At 39.4% G+C, this 15,874-nt stretch overlaps 1 protein-coding gene and 2 pseudogenes across 1 annotated transcript in view; 2 read left to right on the forward strand and 1 right to left on the reverse strand.

The window, feature by feature from the left end:
- The window catches only part of LOC149210468 (uncharacterized), a 70,089-nt gene that overhangs the window by 29,661 nt on the left and 24,554 nt on the right, over nucleotides 1-15,874 (reverse strand). The window lies entirely within an intron of this gene.
- Nucleotides 1,395-2,560, forward strand: LOC149210469 (chromatin remodeling protein DDM1 pseudogene; annotated as a pseudogene).
- On the forward strand, nucleotides 2,568-3,407 carry LOC149210470 (chromatin remodeling protein DDM1 pseudogene; annotated as a pseudogene).

The following is a 15,874-nucleotide window of genomic DNA, read 5'->3' on the forward strand; positions in this document are numbered from 1 at the left end:
AAAAATACTGGTGTATTGATCTGTGATCTGGTTGTAAGCAGTGTCCTTTTGGTGTTCTGTCTGAAGAACTTACCCTGTAAATTCCTACATGAAATAATTAAATATTTTATTTTTTTTTATATATTATAAATATTTAAATTATAAAATGAATATGAATGTGGATAATTGAGAAATAAATTATTATTTTTTATTAAAACTTAAAATCATATTTTTAATTTTTATAAATTAATTATTTATTAAAAAATAATTTTAATATATTGTTTTTATAAATTCATTATAATTTAATTCGTTATTTAAAAACAAATTCATTATTATTTAATATATTATTTTTATAGATTCATTATATATATATATATATATATAACTTAAAATTTTAATTTTTATTGTGTAATAAAAAATAATAATTATTCTCCCTTCATAATATAATAAAAATTACAACTAAAAAAATGGCCTGGCCTACGATATTTTTAAGATACCTCTAACACTAAATAAATGGTTAAAAGACCGAATCACACACTTATTTTTTATTTCACAACTTCTCTAATGACTACAAAAATAATAATAAAATATTTAACTAGCAATTTCGTCTCAACTTCGTTCTTTTTTTCTCTCCTCCATTGTGGCTCTGGCTCATTTTGTCTCAACTTCATTGTCTCTATCTTTCTTTGCGTGGAGGGTGAGGAAGTAAAGCATAAACTCAAAGATATTACACAGAAAACAAACAGAGGTGCAAGGATTGATCCCTCATGTGCAAGCATCAGAGCATCTTAAGTTTGGCCCACTCGATTGGTTGTTTTGGGGGATATTGTAGGGTTCTGTCACAGGTGAAAATTGGTTGGATTTTGGGTGTTTATTCGGTGCCCTAAAATTGGTTGAAACAATTCCAATTGGGAGGCTTTTTGCGACTCCTACACTTAGGGGGCTCTAGTTTGTCCTGGGAAGGATATGAAGAAGGGTACAGTGTAGCGTCCATGGATATTCTTGTCTCTCCATTTATTTTGACTTGACCGTTTTCATTTATTTTGTATGTACAAAAATACACCAAAACAATAAAAGTAAAAAATAAAAAAATTGAAAGAGTAAGGGCATTGAGTCAACCATTAAAACAAATTCAAACATTAACTTAAGAGATGCTCTCGATTTTCTCAACACAACTCCTAAAGCACATTCATATCTGGGTAGCTTCTCATTTTAGCGTGCCTTGCGCAGGTGTATTTCAGGGGCCAAGTTTGAGGGGTGAAAATTTCACTTGGACTTGGTACCCAACTTCATATCTTTCAAACTCATGCAATATGCATGTGATTGGACACAGGAGCATAATCCTGGCGAAGAGCTTAACACTCTATCGAGAGATTGGACCATTGTCAGAATGGTATTGAGGAATGATTTTAAAAATGGAGAAGGATTCAACCACAAGTCTTAAAGGAGATGCACATTCACCTATATATGTTTTAGAAGATGAGGGAATCTCTGGAAGTAAAGTGCCAGTTTTTGATGCAGAGGATAATGATTTATTAGTTCATGGTGAAGCATTGGAAGTTTAAGAGGATATGGCCATGGAGCAGAAACGCCTAGAAGAAGAACGAGCTGAGAGAGAAAAGAAGGAAATGGAAAAGCAACTGAGCGATGAGAGTTCACATATGGATCATGTGTTATTTAACAAATTGGATGAGATTCTTAGTCATACTCAACTTTATCTAGAGTTTTTTCTTGAGAAGATGGACGACATCACATTTATTCCAAGCGAGAATGGCAATGCAAAATCAAGTGTGGTGAAGAAAAGTGGTAGGGGTCGAAAGCGTAAGATGGTGACTAATAATGCAGACTTTTATCAGACAGAAAAAGTAAAAAAATGCTATCAATGCTATGACTGAGAATTGCATAGGAGGCACCCCAGTTCAAGCTTCTGATAATTTAACAGAGGAGGAGAGGAACTGGAAAGAACAGATGGAACTTGTTCCTCTATTGATCGGGGGAAGGTTAAAGTCATGTCAAATTAAGGGTGTAAAGTGGTTGATTTATCTTTGGCACAAATGGAATTCTGGCAGATCAAATGGGTTTAGGAAAGACGGTGCAGACTATTGGTCTCCTTGCTCATCTTAAGGGGATGGGCATGCATGGGCCCTTTTTAATAGTTTGTCCTCTTTCAACTCTCTCGAATTGGGTGACTGAAATCAATAGGTTTGTTCCAAGCATGAATGCTATAATCTATCACGATTCCAAAGTTGAGCAACAAGAGCAGAGGAAAATCCACATGCCTCACACAGTGGGTCCAAAATTCCCTATTATTGTCACTTCATATGAGGTTTTGAATGATAGAAAATATTTGGCTCGCTATGACTGGAAATATATAGTTGTTTATGAGGGACACTGATTAAAAAGCTCCAACTACAAATTGCTGAGGGAATTGAAAACCTTACCTATTGAAAATAAGTTGATTTTGACTAGAACGACCCTACAAAATAATTTGGTTGAACTTTGGTCCATTTTGCCTCAAATATTCACATTATGTGAAGAGTTTGAATCTTGGTTTGATCTAGCTAGGAAACAAAGCAATGGGATGAGGCATGATTCAACTGCGAAAGAATTGCAACCACCTTGATCTTTTGAGTCATTTGAATATGCACAACTGGAGTAGTTGGTTAAGCAGTGTGGTGAATTTGGTTTGCTAGACAAGCTATTAACGAATTTGAAATCTCAGAAACAAAAGATGTTGATATTTTCTCAATGGACTAAAGTTCTTAACTTGTTGGAATACTAGCTATCTAAGTGAGAGAGGATATGATGTTTGTCGCATTAATGGAAGTGTTAAGTTGGAAGATAGGAAAAATCAAATAAGGGATTTCGATGACCTAGATAGCAACTTTTGTATCTTTTTTCTAAGCACACGTGCTGGTGGTCTTGGAATCAATCTTACTGCTACAGACACTTGTATTATCTATGAAAGTGATTGGAATCCTCAAATGGATATGCAAGCTATGGATCGATGCCACAAGATTGGACAAACACGACCTGTGCATGTTTATAGGCTTATCGCAACCCACTCTGTGGAGGGTCACCTGCTTAAAGTAGCATTTGGTAAGTTAAAATTGGAGCACTTAGTGATTGAGAAAGTACAATTTCGCGAGGAACGAAATAACAACATGTTAGATGAATCAGATCTACTTTCTTTGATCCACCAAGAAAAATATGAAGAGGAGGAACTCATTGAGTGTGAAATTAGTGAATCAAATCTTGTCAGGCTAATGAACCATTCTGATATGCTAAACTATTTTTTATTATTGTTCTTAATGCCGATGAATGGGACATTCCATGCTCGTGAAACACCCGATGGGCAAACATTGAAATGGTCTTCATTGATCAAGCTCACATGGCTCATCTCCAAATGCAATGTTTTTGTATCGTAGTACTTGAGCTCCTCAATATACCAAACAACAACTTTAGTGGCAATATCCCGACGAAAATTTTGAAATGGAAGAGCAGCGACGGTGTGGTTGTGCTTTAGGGGACGACCCACGTGATCAAATAGGGATGAACCACTTGGTCAAATATCATTGGATTGAAAGAAAAAATTAAAGCTCATTGATTTGATGCAGTGAACAGTGTTTGGACATGAAAGTTCATAAAGAAAACACATTCGGCGTAAATATAGGTACATCGGAAGGCGGCAGATCGAATTGTGGAGGCATCGAGAGCTTACCTCCAGGTTCGTTAAATCATATCTGAGATGACATGGCACACCAGTTCGTCGGTCCGCTTGTGAAGTACATGCGTAAATTCAAGTTCAAGTCTTACGACAACCAATTGTCTCAAAGTAATAGTTGGTGCATGTGTCATTCCATGTCGAGCCACGTGTCAATCTCCGTCATGTATTAGTCAGCGATGAAAGTAGAATCATCAGTGTTGAGCCGTATATAAGTCTTAAGATGAAGCAAATTAGCATGACATTAAATCTTCATTGTTGATGTAAAAATTCAACCAAGCTTGATCCACTTGAGGTTGAAATAGGAAGCCTTCGGCTAATAAACTTAATTGAAAATGGATGATAGAGCCATCTTGATTATGGATAACATTTTTATATCATCATCAACATAAAATGAATGGTATGGTCCAAGGGTTGTATGAAATACAAATAGAAATGGAATTGAAAGAAACTATTGGAGAAAGAGAGACTTAATAGAAAAGAGAGCACAATATAGAGCAATTAGTTTGTGTTATTAATGTGGTTGTGCTAGTTATATAATTATGTACATAAGTGTGGTTAAAGAAAATAAATAATTTGTTATATAATTATGTACATAAGTGTGTTTATGTTTATTTTGGAATTGTGATTCTAAAATTTATTTAATTATTAATAGATGGTAGCAATTAACTTCTATTGAATTATTGTGGTGAGAAGCACTTTACAACCTAGTATGGGGAGATGTGTAGGCGTAATATAAGGAAGTATATATGTCAATATTTTTTGAATCTCAGGAACAAAATAATAAAATAATAAAATAAATGTCATCTTCATATGTTTTAATTAATATTCAAATAAATTGAATATATAAATGTAAAATGCAAAATGCAAAACGTAAAATGTAGCGTAATTTAAAATGTAAAATATAAAATATAAAATATAAAATGTAAGGGATAGAGCTACCAAAATTGGTGTGTCCATAATGTAAAGTGAACATACTATTTTTCTTTAACATGTTATGTTGAAAATGCAGCAAGAAAATATCAATTTGACATTGTCTTGGTCAAACTAGAGAAAATTCGAATTTCCATTTCAACAGAAATATTGGAGGTAGTTAACTGAGGTGACATGGAACTTGTCACTCAATTAACTCAGTTAATTAGAGTTAGGGAAGCTTCAGTTCAATTCAATATTATTGATTTATAATTTGTAGCAATATATTTCAGTTAAGTTGAGTTATGGTCAGTTAAACTAGTTGTAATTGTTGGAGGAACTATTAGAAGGTCAAGTTGTGGAAGTGTAACTATAACCACTGTAGTGATCAACCACTTAACTAATCAATCAACCAAAAATAACTTATGCGTGTAGATAATTCGGGTTACCCGATTGAGATGGAGATTCCAAGGCAATGTACTATTAGTTGTAAACTATTCCGAAGTGTACAAGTGGTGCATGTAGTCAGAGAATAAGCCTAAAATAATTGTGCAATTCCAATTGAGGAATTTCCTAATTAATAGGGCCATAATTCCTCAAGGAACAACACAAGGAAATAGGAGCTTGGAGGGCTTGAAAATTCTCAAAGTGTTGGCCAGAGTTATTTAATCAAACAGAGGGATAAACTATACAGTTGCAGGCTTGAGCAAGCATATGTATTCATCTTTATGCTTTGATTAATGCAACATAGATAGGAAGAGGTTTTGAGGAGTTTCCTTCCCCTAGATAAATCTTTGTGTATGTGTGATAAATATTCTTTCATGTTTATGATTTATGTTCTCGATTGTGAATTAAATTCTGCAGAATAATAGAGTAGATTTGAGTCTCGTGTTTTAGTAAATTACATGAGAAGTTTCATATATACACAACCTTCTTCTTTCCTTGGTGGCAAATCATAAGGAAAACAAATTTCTTGGTCTGGGAAATGATCTTACTGCATTGCTTTACAGTGATCAAAGAGATGGTGGTATGCGGGGCTACCTCCGGTATCCTGTACAACCTATTAGCCAAAGTAATAATCACAAAGCGAGGTCTAGACTCATATACAACATGTCACTTCCACAAGTATGGTTGTCCTAACAATACATCAGAAACTTCAAGAGGAGAAACGTCACACAGTACCTCATCCCTGAAGGGCTTGATGCTGTAGGGAAGGCAACATTGCTGGTTGATGCGAAGATCTCGTCCTTGGTGGATTCATCCGATGGTGTACGACTGTGGATGTGATGTAGTCTTTAGGCCCAGTCGCTTCACGACCTCTACTGACATGAGGTTCTTTTGGCTCCCGTTGTTGACAATGAACTGCAATGGAGAACCCTTCACCCACATCTATGAGTGGAAGAGGCTTTCCCCCTCCTCTAGATCTTCAGGCTCAATTTTCTGTATCTTTGTGGTCGCCATGGTGGCACTGGGATCCGCATCAATGATCTGCTTCCCTTTGTTAATTCCCTTATCGGGTTCTGATTCAAATTCGGAACCTGCGTCCAATTCAGGAGCCTTTAGCTCAGACACCAGTGACTGCTTGGCCCAACACTCACTTGTATTGTGAGTGGAGATCTTATGGAACTCACACAATTTTCCCGTGTCCTTGTTTGTCCTTGTGGTGATGTTCTTTTCTTGCAGCTTTGACAGGCTGTCTTGGGTAGCCTCGCCTTGGCTTGGTCCTGTTAGAGTCGGTCTAGTAGCCCTCCATCAGCAATCAAAGCTCTTTGCATTTGCATAAGTAGGTGTCTCATCAGTGTCATTTTCTGCATTCCATTAGGCATGCCATAACCCTGATGGAGGAGCTGGTGCCTTTGTCCCCCTCTTGGCATTGCTGGATCAAGGTTGTTTCAGTCCTTAGACTCTTTCAAGCTTACTTGTCTTGTCTTGAAGTCAAATTCTAGGTCTAGGGTTTTGGTCAAGTTTGTCTTAAAAGTCATTGTCTCTGAAGGTCAATAAGTGCCCAGCAAGCCAGAGGGATGTTTTTCAAAGTGTTTCTTCGAAAATTTCTATCTTGTACAGTTAAATTTCACCTTGGATTTAAAAACCCTGTTTTTAAAGCCAAGGTCATTTTTCAAAATTTTGTAAAAAATGGTAAAATTTCAAAAGGCTTCAAAAGACAACATGTAACCCTAGCTCCCTTGCCAAGATCCCTCAGATGTTATCCCTGCAAAAAGTATCGAGTAAAAGCATCAAATTAGTCAATTTCAGGACAAAAGGAAACCAAAAACATCAAGTTTATAAAGTGTCAAAGAAAAACATTACAAAATGGGTTTGGGCATGAAATTAATTCAAATCAAGGTTATAAAAGCCCAATCTCCCTCCATCGAGCCTCATTGTGCATCCAAGTCATTGAGCAAGTGATTGCAAGTGAGTTTGAGGCGAATTTGTGAGTTGCAGAGGCGCGCGACCCGTCAGACCAGGCGCGCGACCCGTCAGAGGCGCACGACCCGTCAGGCGCCCTCCGACAGTGCAAAATTATAATGGGCACGACCCGTCAGAGGCGCATGACCCGTTGGGTGAGGTGCGCGACCCGTCAGCGCCCTCATTGTAAAAACTGCCTGTAAATTCATCAAGGAGCCACAAAATCGCCAAATTGTGTGAGCATTTTAATCAGCATTTTACCAAGCAGAAACAGCAGTACATTTCAGCCACTTTGCTCCTTAAACAATGTCAGAAACCGAAACCAATTACGAGCAAAGTGATGACCAGGCATCAGCTTCAGAGTTTGAGGTACAGAGGAGGCCTCATAAGGGTGGAAAGGGTGGTCATCATAAGAGAGAGGAACCCACTTCTTTGACAGATTTACAGGCTTGTCCTATGGCAGTCTCATGTTTCCGGTATATGTCTTGTTATGAGTTTTGCGAGAGGATCTCTCGGATTCAGCATCACAGAGAGTTGGCTCGCCTATTTGTTTTACATTTGCATGATGGACATGTCAACCTTTCCGGGGTGGACTTTACATTGACACCCGAGATGATTGCACAGGCCACAGGGATACCTAATGTCGGAGAGGTATGGAATAAGCGCAAGGTGTTGGACAGTGTTCAGTTTGAGCCTTTCGTTAGACCAGCACTTATGAGGCACTTGACAGGTGTGTTTCCCTTCAGATTTCTCAGGAGTGAGTATGCTCCCATGATGAGGCTCATCATGCTCTATTTTACCTGTGAGGGCAGATTTTCACAGGTATATTCATACCATATTCGCCTATTGATGCACTTCACACGGGTACGGATGATGAACATCCCTGTTTTCTTCTATCGGAACATTGAGAGGATGGTGTCCATGATGCAGAGGAAGAGCCCGGCACAGCAGTATAGGAGCCTTTACCATTATGGCTTGATTCAGCTTGTGGTATTACATCAGTTGGCTCAGCAGGGCATCTCATGGGAGGATTTCATCTCTCGTGAGCTTTTCACAGCACCACCACTACCACATCCTGAGGTTATTCACGAGGAGGGAAGACCATCACAGCAGCATGACATCCCCGTCACTAGACATGTCAGCTCCTCACCTTTGGTTACTTATCAGAGAGGCCAGAGGGCCTTATTTGCAGCAGCTCGGCGAGTACTTTCTCCACAGCATGTGGAAGGGGTCTCGCCTTCTTCATCGGCTCAGCGAATGTTATCTCCACATCAGGTGGAAGGGGCCTCGCTTTCTTCAGCAGCCCAGGATTGATGAGGGACCATCAAGTGTTCCAGATATAGAGCTTATTGATCTTGATGTCAGTTCTCCTAGCCGGGAGTCAAAGGAAATCATTCAGCACCTTAGAGCTAAAAATGATGCATTGCAGAGGAGATTAGAGGGGGCACAATGGACAATCTCATATCTAGAGCAGCGCAACAAGCAGTTGGAGGATGAGCAAGCTCTTGATGAGTTGTGGAGGATTCGTGGAGATCGCATCTTGAATAGAAGAAGACCCGGTGATCTATTGCCCGCTGAGCGAGAGTCCATGCTTATCCGGCTCAATGCTCACTTGGAGAGGCTGTTGGCTAAGGCCAACCAAGATAAAAAATTGTTGAGAAACATGAAGAACCATTATTGGGCAAGAATGCACGTGTGCAAGGCAAAGATGAAGATGTTCCAAAGGCGGTTGGCCAAGGCACAAAAAAGGAGAAAGATGCCCGATCCCCTCCATATCTTGGCCGAGGCTTCACTGAAGGACCAAGGCACTAAATAGCCTAGCCACAGCACAAATCCCAAGAAATTTTGAGCATTTTGGGTAAATTTTGGTTTTTTCAAGCAATTTACAGGTTTTCTCCATTAACGGGTCTCACCCCCCGCGCGACCCTTCATCTTGGCAACTCCATTTTGCAAAAACTCAGCATTTCCAGATTTGTCATGAGAAGTTACATATGCTCATCCATGGCCAAGAGATTTTATGAAGTTTTGAGCCTCCAGAAAGTCAAAAAACAAGCAAAAAATGACTTTCTGCCACATTTTTGAGACACAGAAAGCAGTCTTGGGAGATTGCAATTTTGGAGGGGCAAATGACCACCAAATTCAGAAATTCCAATTGGGTTTGAAAGTAGACTCACGGACCTTCCAACAAGCCTACTCTTGCTCAATTTGGACACCTGGAAGTGCCCCAAAAGTGGTCCCAAAGGCGCGCGACCCGTCAGGCAGAGGCGCGCGACCCGTCAGGCAAATTTCTCCAAATTTCAGTGTACAGCTCAGAAAAACGCAATTTGACCCTGTTTGACTTTTTGGGGTGGATTATTATCCTCTTTGATGTAATTAATGTACTTTTATGACACTTCTACACTTATGTACCTCTTCTAGAAGATTCATTCATGAAAAAGGTGAAAATTAAATGAATGAATTGGTTTCCTAGCTTATAGAGGCAAGTTGTTTTAACTGCCTAATTTGTAGTGCTTAGTTTAGAAGTGGTTGAAACAGATCCTAGGATAGTGAGCTCGACCCATGGAGGCAGGGAAAGAGGTTAGATGATCTATATTATGTACTTTCTTGCTCATTTTCATGGTTGGACTCTTGAGGGAGAAGCTATCATTGTATTATTCACTGTGTCTCTGCAATTTTGGCTAAGGAAGACCAGGGTTTTGCAGTGCTTTTTGGGATTCTTGTGGTTACATGTATTGATGGTGTGTTTCTCTATGTACTTGTAAGTGTGTTATGTGAATCATTTCCTTTCTTTTCCTTCTGCACATTAAGCAAACGAAGTGTTAAAGTAAGAATTCATGACTGTCATGCTCTGCTTTTAAGTTTGTTTAATTTCAATGTTTTCTACTGTTTAAGGAGAATTCAAAGTTATTGTTTGCTCTCCTTAGCTCCTCACCTGTCATTCCTGACCATCCACCTCAATCAAAGGCATCAATACTGTCTCCTACCTCGCCCCAAAGAACCCCCTGCAGAAACTGTGTCCAATCCCCGCACCCAAAATTGCCATCCCCTCAATTTGCCACCGAAAACCCTAAAAACCCCAAATCAACCTTTTTGATCAGTTTACTAGCCTAAAATCAGTGTTACCCTATTGGTCATCTCATCCATTGAATATTTCACCGAGATAGACCAGAGAGAGCCCTCTCCCGCCCCGTAGGGCTAGCTACGAGGCGAAGTGGTTTGATGTTGCATTGAGGTTTACCTTTCTCAGCTTGAGGTGAAATTTCAAGCGCTAACAAGTCCTTTTTTCTGTGGTTTGGGGGTGCATTTTCCTTGCTTTGGATTCGTAGATCCAAAGTCCCACTTCTTATGTTTAAACTTTTTCTCAATCTTTGCAGCGTATCGATACACCATGCCGAGCGAGGAAATGTCCAGGAACTCCATCGCGTCCTGGATGTACTTGTGTAGACAGTGGCAGTACTTGAGCATGAAATGTCGCTCAGTATCCTTCATACCCAGCGTCCTGCGAAAGGTATGGAAAGTATTTGTGAACTCTGACACATCTTGGTCCCTTCCCTATTGTAGCATGGTCCACTTTATGTATTTATCTTCATAGCTCCCAATAGGGTAATATTGTTCCTTGATGGTGTCTCAGAAAGAATTCCAAGTGGGTGGAGCTGAAAACAACGAGGGTTCACTCTCGTCCTTTTGTTCACAATAGGATTCCCACCAGTCCTTGATGTGTGGGGTGGCTTTGAGAAGTGAAAAAGTAATCTTTTCCCTATTGGAAAAGTCATGAACTGGAAAATATCATTCCAACATATTTAACCATTTATCTACAGCGTTTGCATCTATCAGGGCTTCGAATATGGGAATATTGAAGTTAACTTGTACCTTAAAAGGAGTGGTGCCTCCAGAGTGGTTGTTAGATGAAGATGCATCACCTATGGATAGCCATCGAAGGATCTGGGCAAAATTATCCATCATTGCGTCCCTCTGTCGCAACATTTTGAAAGGATATCCTGTCCCCTCGTCTTTATTTTCTTCCTCCATGGGAGGTCATCAGGTTTTGCGAGGTTGATCCTGCAATGGTTCAACCAAATCGATCCCTAACTCCTTATACCCTGACCTCGTTGGGGACATGCAAAGAAAAATAGAGAAAGAGCATACCGCTCTGATACCACTGGTCCGAACTTAAACAAGAACGCAACAACTTACAGATATAATCATAAGCACGGAGATGCAGTAGAAAAACACTTCATTTCATTAATAGAAAAACACTAAATTATGCTTACAAAGAGAATGGAAATAAGATAGCTCTGGCGATGGTAGCTTATCTCTGAGAACAGATGTGGCGGCTACATGCCTATGAACAATGTTACAATTAGGCTCAATGGCTTATTTATTATTGGAAAACATGAGAAAACCATAAACAACCAAAACCCTAACCCCAGGCAATGTAACACCAAGAGTTTGTCGGCCCCGTTGGTGTTAGTTGGGCATCCAACTTCCCGGGGTCGTAACTTGGTCATATTATCTCCGTTTAGCGTGCATGATACCTTGTTGGAAAGGTCTTGCCGAGTACTACAGGTTTTGACACAAACCCCTGCCTAGGGCTACGGGCCTATCCCGGACCCCAAAAAATGTCGTTTAGGGGGTCAAAACCTCTCCGAAAGTTCAAGACCTGAAAAAACTGCTAAAAATAGTAAATGCTGAAATGAACAAGGAAACAAATGAAACTGACTAGGGGTCTAGGTGGTATAGGCAGGTGGCCACCAATATCCACCTGGATAAAAGACCACATTTTCATCATGGCACCCTGAAGATTATGCAACAGATTACCACAGGTCTCCCCAAAGGAGCACTAAAGCATCAATATACATGCAAAGGGTGTACCTTGGGGAATTACACAAAAGCCTCATTCCATGATTAAGACAAAAAAGCACATGCAGTGCTTGAAAGGATCCACTCTGATGTATGTGGCCCTTTATCGATAGCCTCCATTGCCAGGAACAAGTATTATGTTATCTTTGTATATGATTTGGCATGAAAGAGCTAAATCTTCTTCACATGGAAGAAAGATGAGACATTCCCCAAGTTTGTTGAATTCAAGGCACTGGTTGAGAAAAAACTAGCAAGAAGGTGAAGGATCTCAGGAGAGATAATGGAGTTGTGTACGTGTCAAATGAGTTTAAAAAATTCTATGCAAAAGAAGTCATTCGATAGGAGTTGACAACACCCCACAACCCACAACAGAATGGGGTGACTTAGAGGAAGAACCGAAGCATTGTGGGAGCAGCAAGGGCGATGTTTCATGACCAAGGCCTACCTCTACACTTGTGGGCTGAAGTATGCAACCCAATGGTCTATTTGTAGAACAAGAGTCCTCATAAAATTATTGGCATGAGTACACCAAAGGAAGCTTTCTCAGGGAGAAAGTTGGATGTGTCACACTTCAAGATTTTTGGAGCCTCAGTTTATTGCCATGTCTCCAAAGAATCAATGAAGAAGTTAGCGCTGACAATAGAGTTGGGGGTATTTGTGGGTTATACAAAAACTCCTCACAACTACCATGTATACTTTTCATCCCTAAGAATGGCAATTGTGCAAAGGGGTGTGAAGTTTGATGAGGAGAAAGCAATGAGATGTTCTCTTAATAAGGAGCTTCAGTTGCATTCAAATCATAAGTTTTTGGCTCCAAAGGAAGAACCTCAAGAAGTTGTGGAGAGGCCACAATTTGAGGAGTAGAGAGTGGAAACACCCACCCAAGCAGAATCATCCAAAGAAGGAAGGAAAAGAACTAGGGAAGTTGACAAATCATTGCATGATGCTAGAGAGAATGTGGGAGCACCCACTTCACACCATAGGCAGAGGAGGTCACTGGATCAATACACTAGCTACATGGGTCTAATGACTGAGCTTGTAGAGACTAAGCCATCCTATTTCGAGGAAGCAATAGAGCAACCTATATGGGTTGATGCAATGGTAGAGGAATATAATTCCATTATAAAGAACAATGTTTGGGAAGTGGTCCCAAGACCAAAAGATAAATCAATGTTGGGTTCGAGATGGATCTTCAAGGTAAGCATCAGTAGATGGAAGAATAGAGAAGTACAAGTCCAAATTTGTGGCCAAGTGATTCTCTCAAGTTGAGGGAATTGACTATGAGGAGACCTTTACTCCAGTAGCAAGGTACTCATCCATTAGATCAATTCTAGAATTGGTTGCACAGATGGGATGGATGATCCACCCGATTAATGTAAAGACAACATTCCGCAATGGAGTTATATAGGAGGAGGTGTACATTGAGCAACCAAAAGGTTTTGAGACCTTTTATCGAGAGTCACATGTGTGCATACTCAAGCGAACATTGTATGGACTCAAGCAAATACCCTGTGATTGGTAGACTAGGATCGACGACTATCTTACCGAGTTGGGATTCACCAAAAGTGAAACAAATGCAAACCTTTATCATATTGTGGTGGAAGGTAGACTATTGATTATTTTCTTATATGTTGATGATTTGATTTTAACCGGTGAAGAGAAGTTGATCAAATCTTGCAAGGAGGACCTTGCAAGAGAATTTGAAATGAAAGGCATGGGACTCAAGATTACAGTAGAAGCATCTGGAAAATGGCATCACAGGAGAGCTCAAAAATGCAAGAGGAAGGGAGTGGGAGACAAGTGCCAGAAGGGCCCATTCGCTGGTTGAGCAACTGCGGCTTCTGTTAGAAATTGTAATTACTCCCGCATGAGGAGTTGGCTAAAATTAGAAAATCAGTTAACTAAGTGTTGAAGGTTGAGTCAAGTTAAGTGTATTCCATATTTAGAGTGTGAGTTAACTGAGTTAAGTGTGTGTGCATGTTAATATATTTTAGGTAAGTTGTTAGTCGAAAAGGTTTAAATACCCTTCACCGATTTCATTGTATTAATCAAGTTTTGTATGATCAATAGAAGAGTCACAGCTTGTGTGTTTTGTGTGTGAATTTGTGCTTTGACTCCTCTGCGTTTCCAACAAATTGGTATCAGAGTGAGTTTACAATGAACCAAGGAGAAAGGATCAACAGTAATCCATGAGAGAGAAGAGAGAAATATTTTTTCCTCTTGTTTGAGCTATAATGCATGCACCCTACAGTGAAATTCAGGGCATTATATCGTGGATAGCGTTAGCACGCAACGCATCATAAGACGAGCCATGTTAATAGAGAAAAGAATCTATTCGGCCTATATACACAATCGTTGCAGCCAGGAAAAGTCGTGGGCAAGGTTCAAAGGTTTATTTGAAAGCGCAACCGAAGCCAACGAGAAAATACGCAAGCGAAATTAAAGGTCGTAGTTGTAGTTGCCGCCGCGGTTGAGAATTTTGGGAAGCCATTCTGATTAGTTAAAGGCGTCCATAGTTAGCGGTTTCTTCTGTCTAGTGAGTCGTAAGCAGTAGAAATGGCCAAAGCCCATGTGGGAAAGGTTTGCCATATAATATTACTTGATGTTTCGTGGCATTAAAACGTTTGACAAAGTAAAGTTATTCGAAAGGTTCCCATAAAGTTTGAATGATTTTAAAATAAAAGCTCATGTGAAAGTTAAAATCGCGGTTATAACAGTATAAAGTATTTTCGAAATATTTTTTGCAAGGCGCGATTACATGGAAATTTTATGAAGCATGTTTCATGGTTTTATAAAGGGTTTATTCTTAAAAGGATTTATAAAGTTTTTTCATGAGGTTTCTAGAGATAGAATTTTTTTGGGAAGATTTTTAAAGTGCTTCTTTAATTGAAAGAGAATTAAGAAAGAAAAGGATTTTATTGAAAAAGAGTTTAGGGCTTCGTAAAGTCCATTAGTCTATAAAATTATTTGGTTTTTTTACAAGCATGACAGTGTTTTGGGTGAAAATTGTGCCTTACGGGGGCACATATTGAAAATCATATTTTCTTTCGGGGGCGATATGGAAGATAGCCTCATGCAGTCAGGAAAGAAACTATAAAACAAAGGAAAGACCACAATCATGGGTCGCAAAGCGTGATTGAATGAGACTAAGAAAAGGAAACGAAAAGAAAAGATAAAGATTGTTTCCATATTTAGAAAGGTTCAAGCCGCAACAGAGGAACTGAGAAGTCTAGCAAAAGACAAAGAAGAATTTGGCGCAAGGGGGAGTGACATGCAACATCAGGTTATGTCACAAGCAATGAAGTCAGTCGCGGATTTGAGAGTATATGAGCAAGACTCTGAGAGGGAAACATAACTTGGAAAACCCCACTCAAAAGTGGATGATGGTTGTCAAGACCATAAAATTGAAACCCATTATGCAAGCATGCATATGGATGAAGAAGATTCAACAAATATTGCAGAGAGAGAAGTTGAAGCCTCTATGTATGAAATAGAGCAAGAGAAAATAAATGCTCAAGGACGCCACTATAATGTGGATGATACAGATGATGGTGAATCCCATTGTGATGAGACACATGTGAATCCAGCCGTAGCTGATGGATTTGGTGAAGTTGAAATTGACAATGAGCACATGCATCCCACCATAGTGTGGATGAACATTATGTTGATGATATGTGTGGTGTTTTTTTTGAAATAAGGATTGATTGTGGCAATATGGTGTTGAAGCCCCAAAAATCGAGTCAACAACAAGGGGGATACCCGCCCGGTCCGGACCTTGGTTGGCAGCTCCTTATCCATTTGGTATAGCGGGTCCGACTGGGGATAATGGGACCAGTTTCCCAATCTATGAGTGTGTGTGTGTAGAATTCCATGTTGCTGATCTAATAGTTCCTATTTAAGATATTCTAATTCTATTTTTTTAATCTAATTCTATGCTATTGTAATCTAATAAGCAGTAACATCTAAGTCTATACTAACCCGGAAAGTAATTCT

The sequence above is a fragment of the Pinus tabuliformis genome, chromosome 1_2 (genome assembly GCF_031772625.1).
Source record: "Pinus tabuliformis cultivar Carrire ecotype Pingquan chromosome 1_2, CPIR1, whole genome shotgun sequence".
Lineage (NCBI taxonomy): Eukaryota > Viridiplantae > Streptophyta > Pinopsida > Pinales > Pinaceae > Pinus > Pinus tabuliformis.